The 12,090-nt window shown below is 36.4% G+C and overlaps 1 pseudogene; it reads right to left on the bottom strand.

Annotated features, from left to right (window-relative positions):
• Positions 1-821: 821 nt before the first annotated feature.
• LOC141501713 (cytochrome b-c1 complex subunit 7 pseudogene) lies at positions 822-1,159 on the bottom strand (annotated as a pseudogene).
• Between the last annotated feature and the right edge of the window lie 10,931 nt (positions 1,160-12,090).

Consider the following 12,090-nt stretch of genomic DNA (forward strand, 5'->3'; position numbering starts at 1 on the left):
AATTGAGACTGAAAGATTACGTAAACTTTTAAAACTGAACTCATTCTCATCCAAAACACAAGTATAGTGTATATGGTAGAAGTGATTCAAATTCCAATGTTGGAGGTTTTGAGTCCAGGGAAGCAGCAAGATATAGTATCACTCATAATGCCTTTTTTTTTAAATACATATCATTGCAAGTTCTCCAATCTGACTCATCAGTTCACATCTGGACTTAATGCTTAAGTTATCTACCTGGTTTTTCATCTCTCCTGCTCCAATCCATCTTTAATAAATCTTACCAGAAAAATCTTAACACAAAATCCACTTTTAGACTATCCTCTTATATATTCTGCGTAAGAGCCTTAATGGCTTCCCATTATCTATGGAAAGAAATCTAATGCCTTAGCCTGGCTTTCAAGGTCCTTTATTATCTTTCCATTTTACTTCTCACTATACTCTTTCTTTTAATGAAAGAAAGATTTTACTTATTTTGAATTTTACAATTTTCCCCCTAATATTGCTCTCCTCCTCCCACTCCCCACAGAAGGCAGTCTGTTAGTCTTTACATTGTTTCCATGGTATATGTTGATCTAAGTTCAATTGTGATAAGAGAGAAATCATATCCTCAAGGAAGAAAAATAAAGTATGTATCTCATACTTTGCTATCTGCAAAATTACATAGCAAGATAACAGTTTCTTTTTCTTTTTTTCCAATGAGTTATTTATTTAAATTAAATAAATTTGCAGCACAGTTATAAATGGTTAGTTAACCTCATATTTTGTATAACCATACTTACTAAAAATACTTTGAGGACTAACATTGAAATTCTTTTTTTTTGACATGATTACTTCTTATTCCATTCTTCTTTCTCTTTTCTTTCATGTATAACCTCCTTCAAATATGGTTGGAGGTATAATTTGTCCTCTTCATATTTTTTCCACTGGTTTTTAGGCAAGATCTGTTGCCTCATGGTCAGGTCCAGAGCTCTCTTGATACGAAACATTCGATCATTATACAGATTCTCTGGTAGCCTCCTTATGGCCTCTTTAACATCTTCATCTTCATAAAGTGTGTCATCCTGCATTAACCCAAGTTTGTTGAATCCTGCAGCATTGTAATACCATTTTCAAAGACTCTGGAGCCATTGGCTTGATGCTACAGTTGGCACCCACGTCTCCATCTTGAGCCGGAGAGACAGGCGCTCGTCCTGCCAGGTAAGCCGCAGAGGACGCTGGGAGTCACGTCAACAGTTTCTTTTTCAAAGTCAAAGGTGATAGTCTTTGGTCTTTGTTCAAACTCCACAATTCTTTCTCTGGATACAGATGGTATTCTCTATTGCAGACAGCCCAAAATTGTCCCTGGTTGTTGCACTGATGGAATGAGCAAGTCCATCAAGGTTGATCATCACCCCCATGTTGCTGTTAGGGTGTACAATGTTCTCTTCTGGTTCTTCTCATCTCACTCAGCATCAGTTCATGCAAATCCTTCCAGGCTTCCCTGAATTCCCATCCCTCCTGGTTTCTAATAGAACAATAGTGTTCCATGACATACATATATCACAATTTGCTAAGCCATTCCCTAATTGAAGGACATTTACTTAATTTCCAAATCTTTGCCACCACAAACAGGGCTGCTATGAATATTTTTGTACAAGTGATGTTTTTACCCTTTTTCATAATCTCTTCAGGATATAGACTCAGTAGTGGTATTGCTGGATCAAAGAGTATGCAAATTTTTGTTGCCCTTTGGGTAATAAATTGCTCCAGAATTCTAAATTGTTCTCCAGAAAAGGTTGTATGAGTTCACAGCTCCACCAACAATGTATTAGGGTCCTAGATTTCCCACATTCTTTCCAACATTGATTGTTATCCTTTCTGGTCATATTGGCCAGTCTGAGAAGTGTGAGGTGGTACCTCAGAGATGCTTTAATTTTGCATTTCTTTTTTTTTTTAGGTTTTTGCAAGGCAAACGGGGTTAAGTGGCTTGCCCAAGGCCACACAGCTAGGTAATTATTAAGTGTCTGAGACCATATTTGACCCCAGGTACTCCTGACTCCAGGGCCAGTGCTTTATCCACTACGCCACTTAGCTGCCCCTTGCATTTCTTTAATTAATAGTCTCCCTATACTCTTGAAAGAGTCCTTCACATCCAGCCAACCTAGATTCAATTCACTACATAAAAGATGCAGAGCTAGAAAGGATCTCAGAGGCCATTTGGCCCACCCCTTCTTGTTTTCATGAGGAAACTGAGGCAAAGTCACACAGGTAGTAAGTATCAGAGACAGGATTAGAGAGTCAGTCTCCAACTGTTGTAGTCAAGATCTCCTAAACAAAACACTTTCTTATATCTGTTCAGTTGTTTTCCTCACTTCTTTCTTTCATCTATTCAATTCCTTCCCATATTTCCAGGTACAATTTATCCCAGTTGTATGATGCCGTCCCATCACACTCAAACCCACAGTAATCACTCCTTCCTCTGAATTAACAGTTTATTTTTCCATAGGCAACTAATCATGAACTACTTTCTGAAATGCATTTAGTTGTTGCATTGGTTTTTAACCTCCCATATTTGTGCCTTTCTTTGTAACTAGATTGTAAGATCCATGAATGGATTATATGATCAGTGATCACATCTTTTACTTCTTTCTAATCATCAAGATACCTTCCATCCTTACGCATTTATAACAAAAATTTACATTTATATTCTGCTTTATATTTAACAAATCATTTAGTAGATTCTTTATCAATACTTGTAGATCCTGATTTAAATTTCAGACTGTGTTACTGAGTAATGCATCATAATATAGTGGCAACAAAGTTAAGCTGCCTAATGAAAGGCTACTTGGCTGAAGCCAGGGTATTTTTTCCTTTTCATTTATTTCAATTCTTCATAGGTTGAAGAAACTTGAATTTTCACATATGCATATACATGTAGCTGGAGACATGATGGGTTTCAAGGCCTCACTGCCTTCTCTGCACTCTCTTGACACAAGTCTTCTGTTTTTCATTCAAGGTCACCCACAGTCTTGGAAGATATTTGAATAGTGCTTAAAGCCCACAAGGGGCTCTGGGTCAAAAAACCCTGCCCCTAATCCTGCTGACAGAGGTCAAGCAGGGTTCTTTTGGGAAGTTTGATAGATTTACTGGTGTTTGACTGAGGATTGAACTGTCCAAAAAGCACTTCTCACCTTCAAGGTAGGATACAGTCATTCCCTGGTGTAAATAGGTCAATGGATAGCCTGGGACACACTCTGCCAAAAGCAGAACCCACAGTCATGGCAGTGGTAGGGTTTTCTCCCCAGAGTGGAAAAGCTGGTATTAGACAAGGTTCTTTTGACAATAGAATCCAGCTCCACAGTATGTACAAATTTCTTGAATGAAGATGGTAGTGGTGGATCAGGTTGGCTGGGCTTGTTAAGCAGTGTACATAGTCAACAAGGCATAAAGGATCACTCCAGCATGACCCTGCTAGTGGTTGATCAATTGGGTAAAATTGGCAAAGTAGTGCCCACAGTCAGAACAAGGGTAGGAATGTTTATGATTGTGAATGTACTGGTAGACCATGATTGAGTTTTCAGAATGTCCTGCAGTAGTTTGACTAGATGGCTATCTCCTTGAGGCATGGCTAGGGCCTTGGACAGAAGATCTGGCAGCTCTAAAGATCTGTTAGGTATAGCTTCCTTCTGCTTGGTTTGAAAATCTGGAGATGGCTTCCTCAGAGGAACAATGAAAGGCTCCTAGGAACCCCAGAACAGCTGGGTTGTCAAGTGGATAGAGTCAGAAGGACAGTTGTTCAAATTCAGCCTCAGACACTTGATATTTATTGCTGTGAGACCTTGGGCAAGTCACTTAACCATGACTGCCTTCATCCAGGGCCATCTCCAATCATCCTGATTCATATCTAGCCACTAGACCCAGATGACTCTAGAGGAGAAAGTGAGGCTGGTGACTTAAGCATAGCATCCCCTCAATGAAATCCAATTCACGTACTTGTTATGGTATCATCCCCCTGATGTTATAGACTTCTTTGAGAATGAAGGACCAAAAAAAAATCATCTTACTACAACAAAAATAGATTAAGCTTTCTTGATTAGGTTGTAATACTTCTGTTCAGGACCTAGTTCAGTCCAGTGGTTTATTTGATCATTTATCCACATAGAATCTGTTGTAATTTCATCCTGTGCTCTCTAAGTTAATTCCCATACTGCTCAGTACTCAAGTAGAGGGAATTCAAAAATTGTGCCCTGGAATGTCATTAAACATAAAGGAATATGAGACTCTTCATTGATTTTGCAAATCTTATCATGCAACAACTCTTCAGTAAAAAATACCCTTTGATTATTTTTTGTAGTTGAGAGGGGTATGAATGTTTTCCTCTGACAATTTCATGTATTGGGCCAAGATGTAAGTGGACTGATTTCTTCTCAGTTTCACTCATATCATTATCTGGCTTCTCACAAAAGTCATTTCTCCGGCATGTTCTTCTGATTCCTGTGAAATCCAATTGCCCTCCCTTCAGGTTCACCTTCCCCAGCAACCCATGACTGAAAGAAGGGTTAAGGTTGCTGGATTTTGGCTAAAATGGGAACTCAGTTTTGGGTTTTGAAGGAAAGTGAAAAGGGAACTTATTTCTAAGCAGGTTCTTGTTCTCCTTCTGCTGCCTCAGCCCCATGGGTTACTGATATTACTATTGTCAGCAAACCTCTTCCAGGTTGGAAAGGAGTGGTCTTGTGTGGTTGGCTGGACTGAGCCTTTGGAAGCCTCGAGTCTTGATTTTCTGCAGCATTCAATTATTCCTTGAGTTTGGTCAATAACTCCTATTTAGTTTTCTTAACTCCTATTTTATTCTTGATTTTCCTCTGGTGGAATTCTAGATTTAGTGCTTCCTCCTCTACTAAGTCCAAGTTGCTTTACAGATATAACTTCTTTCCTGTTCTTTAACCTGGTTTCTCCCTCTTAGCTGCCTCTCTCGAAGTCTCAAATGGTCATCAACTCCTATAAGGGTGCTAAGGCAACACTTAAGGCAATTACAGAAAGCTGGGATATAATATGTGTTTTAATTGAGGAATTCCTGCTAAACTCAGAGTTCTAAGTATAAGGTTCACCATGTTTAGTGACTTCCTCAATAGCATTCATAAATGCAGTCAATTCACCATAATGTCTTCTGCAATGACAAAAGACTGTAGTCAAACATCTTGAATTGTCTTTTGGAGAATGTAGTCTATGCAATTTTTACAATCAACATTCTTCCAAATCTAGTCTGAGCTACAGTATTCGAAATAATCATGTCTACACTGGTATGGTCTAATTGTTGATGCAATCCTTGATGAATTAGGACAAACCTGAAAATAAAACTGGGCCAGATAAATGTGAAAAAGATTTTTATTGAGGCTGGAGTCATCCACACCTTAGGGAATACCACAAGTCCCTGCTCCATATAGATTCTGAATTGCCATATTGCCTTTTCAACACTTGCTTGTTCACCTACAACTAATTTGGAAAGGAATAAACTACAATAAGTTCAAAATAATATAATTCTAACTTTGTCACTTGACCAAACTAGAATCCCTTGCAAAGATTAAAAAGTGGTTTGATCTAAATCATCAGGGTCCAAGTACTGGTGGAGTTCAGCATGTGAGTCTTTTCCTAGTTCATATATCTCATACTCATTCTTAAAAAGTTATTGGACACATTGACTACTCATGAATTTTTTGCTATCTGATGATACAAAATAATATTTCATAATGTCAAGGTACAATGTTCTAAATTTTTCACTAATTCCACATCAGTATCAATTATTTGGCAACTCAATTGCACAGGACTGAGACTTACATAGTACTTACATAGTACATTACAGAATATATTCAGATTTGTTCTCAGGTTAAATCTAGCCCAGCCTGAAAATTCAGTAATGATTGGTATGTCTAGCAAGATTTGCCATTTTGGGAAAAAGAACAACTGGTTATCCCCTAGATTGGTATAGTCTCCTGGGCCAGGAGTATTTATGTTTATATATAAGCCCCTAAATTCAGCTTGGGGAATAGCTGTCCCATTTGAAATAGTAGTATGAATTCATTCAGTGCTTTGTTTTTTGTTTTTTAATCTTGTGAACTGCATAATGGAAGGAAATTTCAAATCCTTATAGCAGATAGTTTGGAACCATGGTAGATAGACTGAGTTCTCTACCAGCTACAAAGACACAAAGGATATCTTTACTCTAAGGCATCTGCTTCTCTAGCAAGGTTGGACTTCAGTCAACTAATTAAGCACCTATTAAGCACCTCCTTACATTAAGAGGTAAAATTAAGACTATCTCTAGTGGCCCTGAGAATTGAGAAAACATCTTTTAAAAACTAATGTACAGGGGGTGGCTAGGTGGTGCAATGGATAGAGCACTGGACTTGGAGTCAGGAGTATCTGAGTTCAAATCCAGCCTCTGACACTTAATACTTACCTAGCTGTGTGGTTTTGGGTAAGCCACTTAACCCCATTGCCTTGCAAACAAAAACAAAAACAAAAAACCTAATGTACAGTGGGGCAACTAGAGTACCTGAGTTCAAATCTGGTCTCTGACACTAAATAATTACCTACCTGTGTGACCTTGGGCAAATCACTTAAACCCATTGCCTTAAATTAAAAAAAATTTTTTAAGTGTTATAAAAAAACAACTAATGTACAATTATAGAACACTATTGTTCTATTAGAAACCAGGAGGGATAGAAGCCTAGAGGGATTTGCATGAAATGATGCTGAGAGAGATAAACAGAACCAGAAAACCTTGTACACCATAATAGCCAAATGGGGTTGATGATCAATCTTAAGGGACTTACTCATTCCTTCAGTGCAACAATCAGGGACAATTCTAGGGTATTTGCGATGGAGAATACCATCTGTATCCAGAGAAAGATCTGTGGACTTTGAACAAAAACTATCACCTTTAATTTAAATAAAAAAACTGGGGTGGCTAGGTGGCATAGTGGATAAAGTACCAGCCTTGGAATCAGGAGTACCTGGGTTCAAATCCAGTCTCAAACACTTAATAATTACCTAGCTGTGTGGCCTTGAGCAAGCCACTTAACCCCATTTGCCTTGCAAAAAAAAAAAAAACAACTAAAAAAAATCTTATGTAATTTTGCTTTCTCTTATATTTTATTTTTTTTCCCTTAAGGATATGTATGATTTCTCTCAACACATTCAACTTAGATCAATGTATAGCATATAAAAAACGTAAAGACTAATAGACTGCCTTCTTGTGGAGAGTAGGGGGGAGGAAAGTGAGATTAGGGGAAAAATTGTAAAATTCAAAAATAAATAAATTCAAAATAAAACAAAACAAACAAAAAACCAACTAATATACATATACCCATGGAGCCAATTTGGGGATTCACTGATGAGCAATATAGCTGGACAGAGTGCAAAGGCCATTGATCCTGACTGTTTTGCAAAATTATTTCATCAAATGTCTTGAACTGGAGGAATATGGTAGGGGAGAATATATAGTTAAAGAATTTTTTTCAATTAACAACCAATACTAAAAACTAAAAAAAAAAGTTAAAAAAAAAACAACTAACAACCAATACTGTGCACTGTATAATTAGAAAGCTAAGGTTCAGACAGATTTCTAACCCCAAGTCTGGAATTCATCCTACTATAAACCACAGTATCTCAAAAAAATTGGCATGTAAAAAAAGAAAGTCTTTCAAAGTAGAAACTAAAATGTTGGTATTTTTATTGAGAAAATGGAAATCTCATGGTGTGAAGGGAAATCACTGTACTGTATGAAGATGAGGGTGGGGGGAAAGGAAATGGAATTATCTTATAGCTAAGTTTTATGGGTTTTTTTGTGGAGGGGAAGTAGAGAAATTGGCAGAGGTTTAAGTTTATTTGTGACTAACTAGATAGTTCATCAACATTATGGGCTGGATGGAACGCTACTGTGCTATAAAAAATGATGAGTTGGTTGATTTTAGAAAAAACACGGAAAGACTTGTCTGAAATAACAAACAATGAAATGAGCAGAAGCAAGGGAATGTTTTAAGTAGAACAGCATTGTTGTTTTAAAAACAACTTTGAAAACTAAGTCATTTTGAGTTTATATTCAAATCACCTGCAAAGGACCTATGAAGGAAGATGCTATCTATCCATATCCAGAAAATAGAACTGATAGATGTATAAAACAGTTTTACACAGATACCAAAAACACAAATACACATACATTAATGTCTAATGGTAGCCTTCTCTAGGTTGGAGTAAGGAGAAAAAAAATAAACATGCACAACAGAGAACAAAAGAAAACTTAGAAGGAAGCATAGAAGAGCAGTGAAAACAATGTCTAGTATTTATTACATAGGTTTTATTTTATTTATTTATTTTAGGTTTTTGCAAGGCAAATGGGGTTAAGTGGCTTGCCCAAGGCCACACAGTTAGGTAATTATTAAGTGTCTGAGGCCGGATTTGAACCCAGGTACTCCTGACTCCAAGGCCGGTGCTCTATCCACTGTGCCACCTAGTTACCCCTATTACATAGGTTTTAAAGAAAAGTAAACAGTGTTTAAGGAAAAGAAATATGGGCTGAGTAGGCTTTTGTGGTGCACATGTGAATCTAACTTCATTTGTACCATGTTGAAAGATTAATTGATTAGCATTCCAAACAACATATTTACAAATGAAATTTTAAGTTGGGATTATCAAAAGGATGAGTTAGATAGTGTGCCTGGAGTGGAGTATCTTGTTCTTATGCCAATGGAAGAGGAAAAAAAAAAAGAGAAAATCTAAGTTAAGGAAGATTAAGAAAGCAATGGTTCGATAATATGATTTAGAATAGTTTTAGGGTGGCTAGGTGGCACAGTGGATAGAGCACCGGCCTTGGAGTCAGGAGTACCTGGGTTCAAATCCGGCCTCAGACACTTAATAATTACCTAGCTGTGTGGCCTTGGGCAAGCCACTTAACCCCATTTGCCTTCCAAAAACTAAAAAAAAAAAAAAAAAAAAAAGAATAGTTTTAAAGTTTTGTTTTGGTGGTGATGGGGGAGAGATTGAGAGGATAGGCAAAATTTTGAAGTCCAGAAAACTATCTTCCCAGAACTGGTGAAGATATCTGAGGATAAGCCTTTTTTTTTTAAACATGCATAAGTCTATTTTTATTGTATGCTTATGTCAATCAATCAAATAATAAGTAAATAAGAATTTATTGTATACTTATTATGTACCAGGAACTGCCATAAGGTCTGCGGATATAAAGGCCTTGATCAATTTTTCCAGGGGTGGAAAAGTAAACAGACGAAGAGGGTATAGGAAGAGAAAGAGCCTCCCCTCCTTTAAAAAAATTATTTTTGGGGGGCAGCTAGGTGGCACAGTGGATAGAGCACTGACCCTGGAGTCAGGAGTACCTGAGTTCAAATCCGACCTCAGACATTTAATAATTACCTAGTTGGGTGGCCTTGGGCAAGCCAATTGACCCCATTTGCCTTGCAAAAACCTAAAAAAAATATTTTGCTAAATATTTCTCAATTACATATACATTTTTAAAAAATTTTATTTCTGAAAAAAATTCCAAATTCTCTCCCTTCTACCTATCACAAGGCAAGCAATATATTGATAATACATGTGAAGTCTTATAAAATATATTTCCATATTAGCCTTGTTACTATATACAAACACATATAACAAGAAAAATAAAGAAAATAAAAAACTATGCTTCAATCTGCAGTCAGAGTTCATCAAGTCTCTCTCTGAAGATGGATACCATTTTTCATCATTTGGAACTGCCTTGTCAAATTGTCTTGTCAAAAATAGCTGAGTGGTAACCTTGCTTACAATATTGCTGTTACTGTGTACAATGTTCCTTTGGTTCTACTCACTTCACTTTTCATTAGTTCTTCTAAGTCTTGCCAGTTTTTCTGAAACTATCCTGCTTGCCATTTCCTGTAACAGAATAGTATTCCATCACAATCATATACTACAACTTGCTCAACCATTCCCTAAATGATGGGAATCCCCTCAATTTCAAAATTTTTTTGCCACCACAAAAAGAGCTGCTATAAATATTTTTGTACAAATAGGTCCTTTTTCCTATTCTTTGATCTCTCTGGGATATACACCTAGTAGTGGTATGACTGAGTCAAATGGAATACACAAGTTTTATAGCCACTTGGGCATAGTTCCAAATTGTTCTTCAGAATGGTTGGACCAGTTCACAATGCCACCAAAAATATATGTGTCCCAATTTTCCACATTGCCCCCATCATATCATTCCCCTTTTATGTCATGTTAGCCAGTCTGATAGCTGTGAAGTAATATCCCAGAGTTGTGTTAATTTGCATTTCTCTAACCAATAGTGATTTTTTTTTAGGTTTTTTTTGCAAGGCAAATGGGATTAAAGTGGCTTGCCCAAGGCCACACAGCTAGGTAATTATTAAGTTGTCTGAGATTGGATTTGAACCCAGGTACTCCTGACTCCAGGGCCAGTGCTTTATCCACTACACCACCTAGCCGCCCCAGCCAATAGTGATTTAAAGCATTTTTCCATGTGAGTATTGACAGTTTTCTTCTGAAAATTGCCTCTTCATATCCTTTGGCCATTTATCAACTGAGGATATTTTTATAAATTTAGCTCAGTTCCCTTATTTTGGCAGTACAGTATGAGATGTTGGTTTCTGCTTAGTCTCTGCCAAACTGCTTTCCAATTTTCCTAGCAATTTTTGTCAAATGACAAGTTCCTACCTCAAAAGCTTATATCTTTGGGTTTATCAAACACTTAAGTTACAGTGTTCAGTTGCTACTCTGTATTTTGTACCCAATCCATTCTGACCAGCCACTCTATTTCTTAGCTAATACCAGTTTATTCTGATGATTTATAATAGTTTGAAATCCTTCATTTTTTTTCATTGATTCCTTTGATATTTTTAATCTTTTTTTCCTTCTGGATGAATTTTGCTTTTTTTCCCTACCTTTCTAAAATAATTCTTTGGAAGTTTTATTGGTATAGCACTGAAAAAATAAATTAAGAGGCATTTTTATTATATTGACTTGGCTTACTTATAAGCAATGAATATTTATCCAATTGTTTAAATCTGTCTTTATGTAAAAAATGTTTTGTAACTATTTTTATATAGTTTCTTCATTTGTCTTGGTCAGTAGAACATTTTATATTGTCTGTATTATATTTGTGGGAGAAATATATAACCCACAGAAAAATATAACCCACAAATATATAAATGGAATTTATCTCTTCCTGTTGGATTTTGTTTGTAGTATAAAGAAATGCTGATGACTTATGTGGGTTTATTTTATATCCTGTAACTTTGCTAAAGTAATAATTGTTTCAGCTAGTTTTTTAGTTGATTCTCTAGGCACATCTTCATATCAACTGCAAAGAATGTTTTGTTTCTTCAATGCCCATATCTATTACTCCTATTTATTCTTCCTGTCTTATTGCTATCATTAGCATTTCTAATACAATACTGAGCAATAGTGGTAAAGGATAAACCTTAAAAAAAAACAACTCATAAATCTCTATTTTGTACCATTAAGCTTTTAAAATATGTTAAATTTAACACATGCCCTGCATGTCCTGTTCTGCACTCTTCTATTTTAAAAATATTTCACTGATGCTCTTTTCCTTATTTCCTTATATCATTCTGAATCTACAAATCTTTACTCTCAACCCCTCCACAAAAGCCTTCCTTTGTAAAAAAAAAAAAGTATAATCATAAATAAATAATTAGTTCTATCAGAAAATGTCCCTATGTCCCTTCTACACTTATATTTCACCACCTCTTTGCCAAGAAGTAGGAGGCATTTTCGTCCAAGAAAGGAGAAACTGAGGATGAAATTGAGGCTTGGAAGATACCAATGTGACTTGGTGGAAAAGGTACTTGGTTTGGAAGTAGATGACTCAGTTTGAATTCCAGCTCTGTCACCAGTGTGGTCTTGGGCCAGTCACTTAACTTCCCTGGGTCACAGCTGCCTAATCTATAAAATGACATGGTTGGATTAGATCATATCTGTGATCATATACACAGGAGTATGGATAGAATGAGATAGGCTAGGTAAATATTCTTTGTTTATGTGTGAGTTTTAAATTCAGCTTTTTAAGTTTTTACATGG

Source organism: Macrotis lagotis, chromosome X, assembly GCF_037893015.1.
Source record: "Macrotis lagotis isolate mMagLag1 chromosome X, bilby.v1.9.chrom.fasta, whole genome shotgun sequence".
Classification (NCBI taxonomy): domain Eukaryota; kingdom Metazoa; phylum Chordata; class Mammalia; order Peramelemorphia; family Peramelidae; genus Macrotis; species Macrotis lagotis.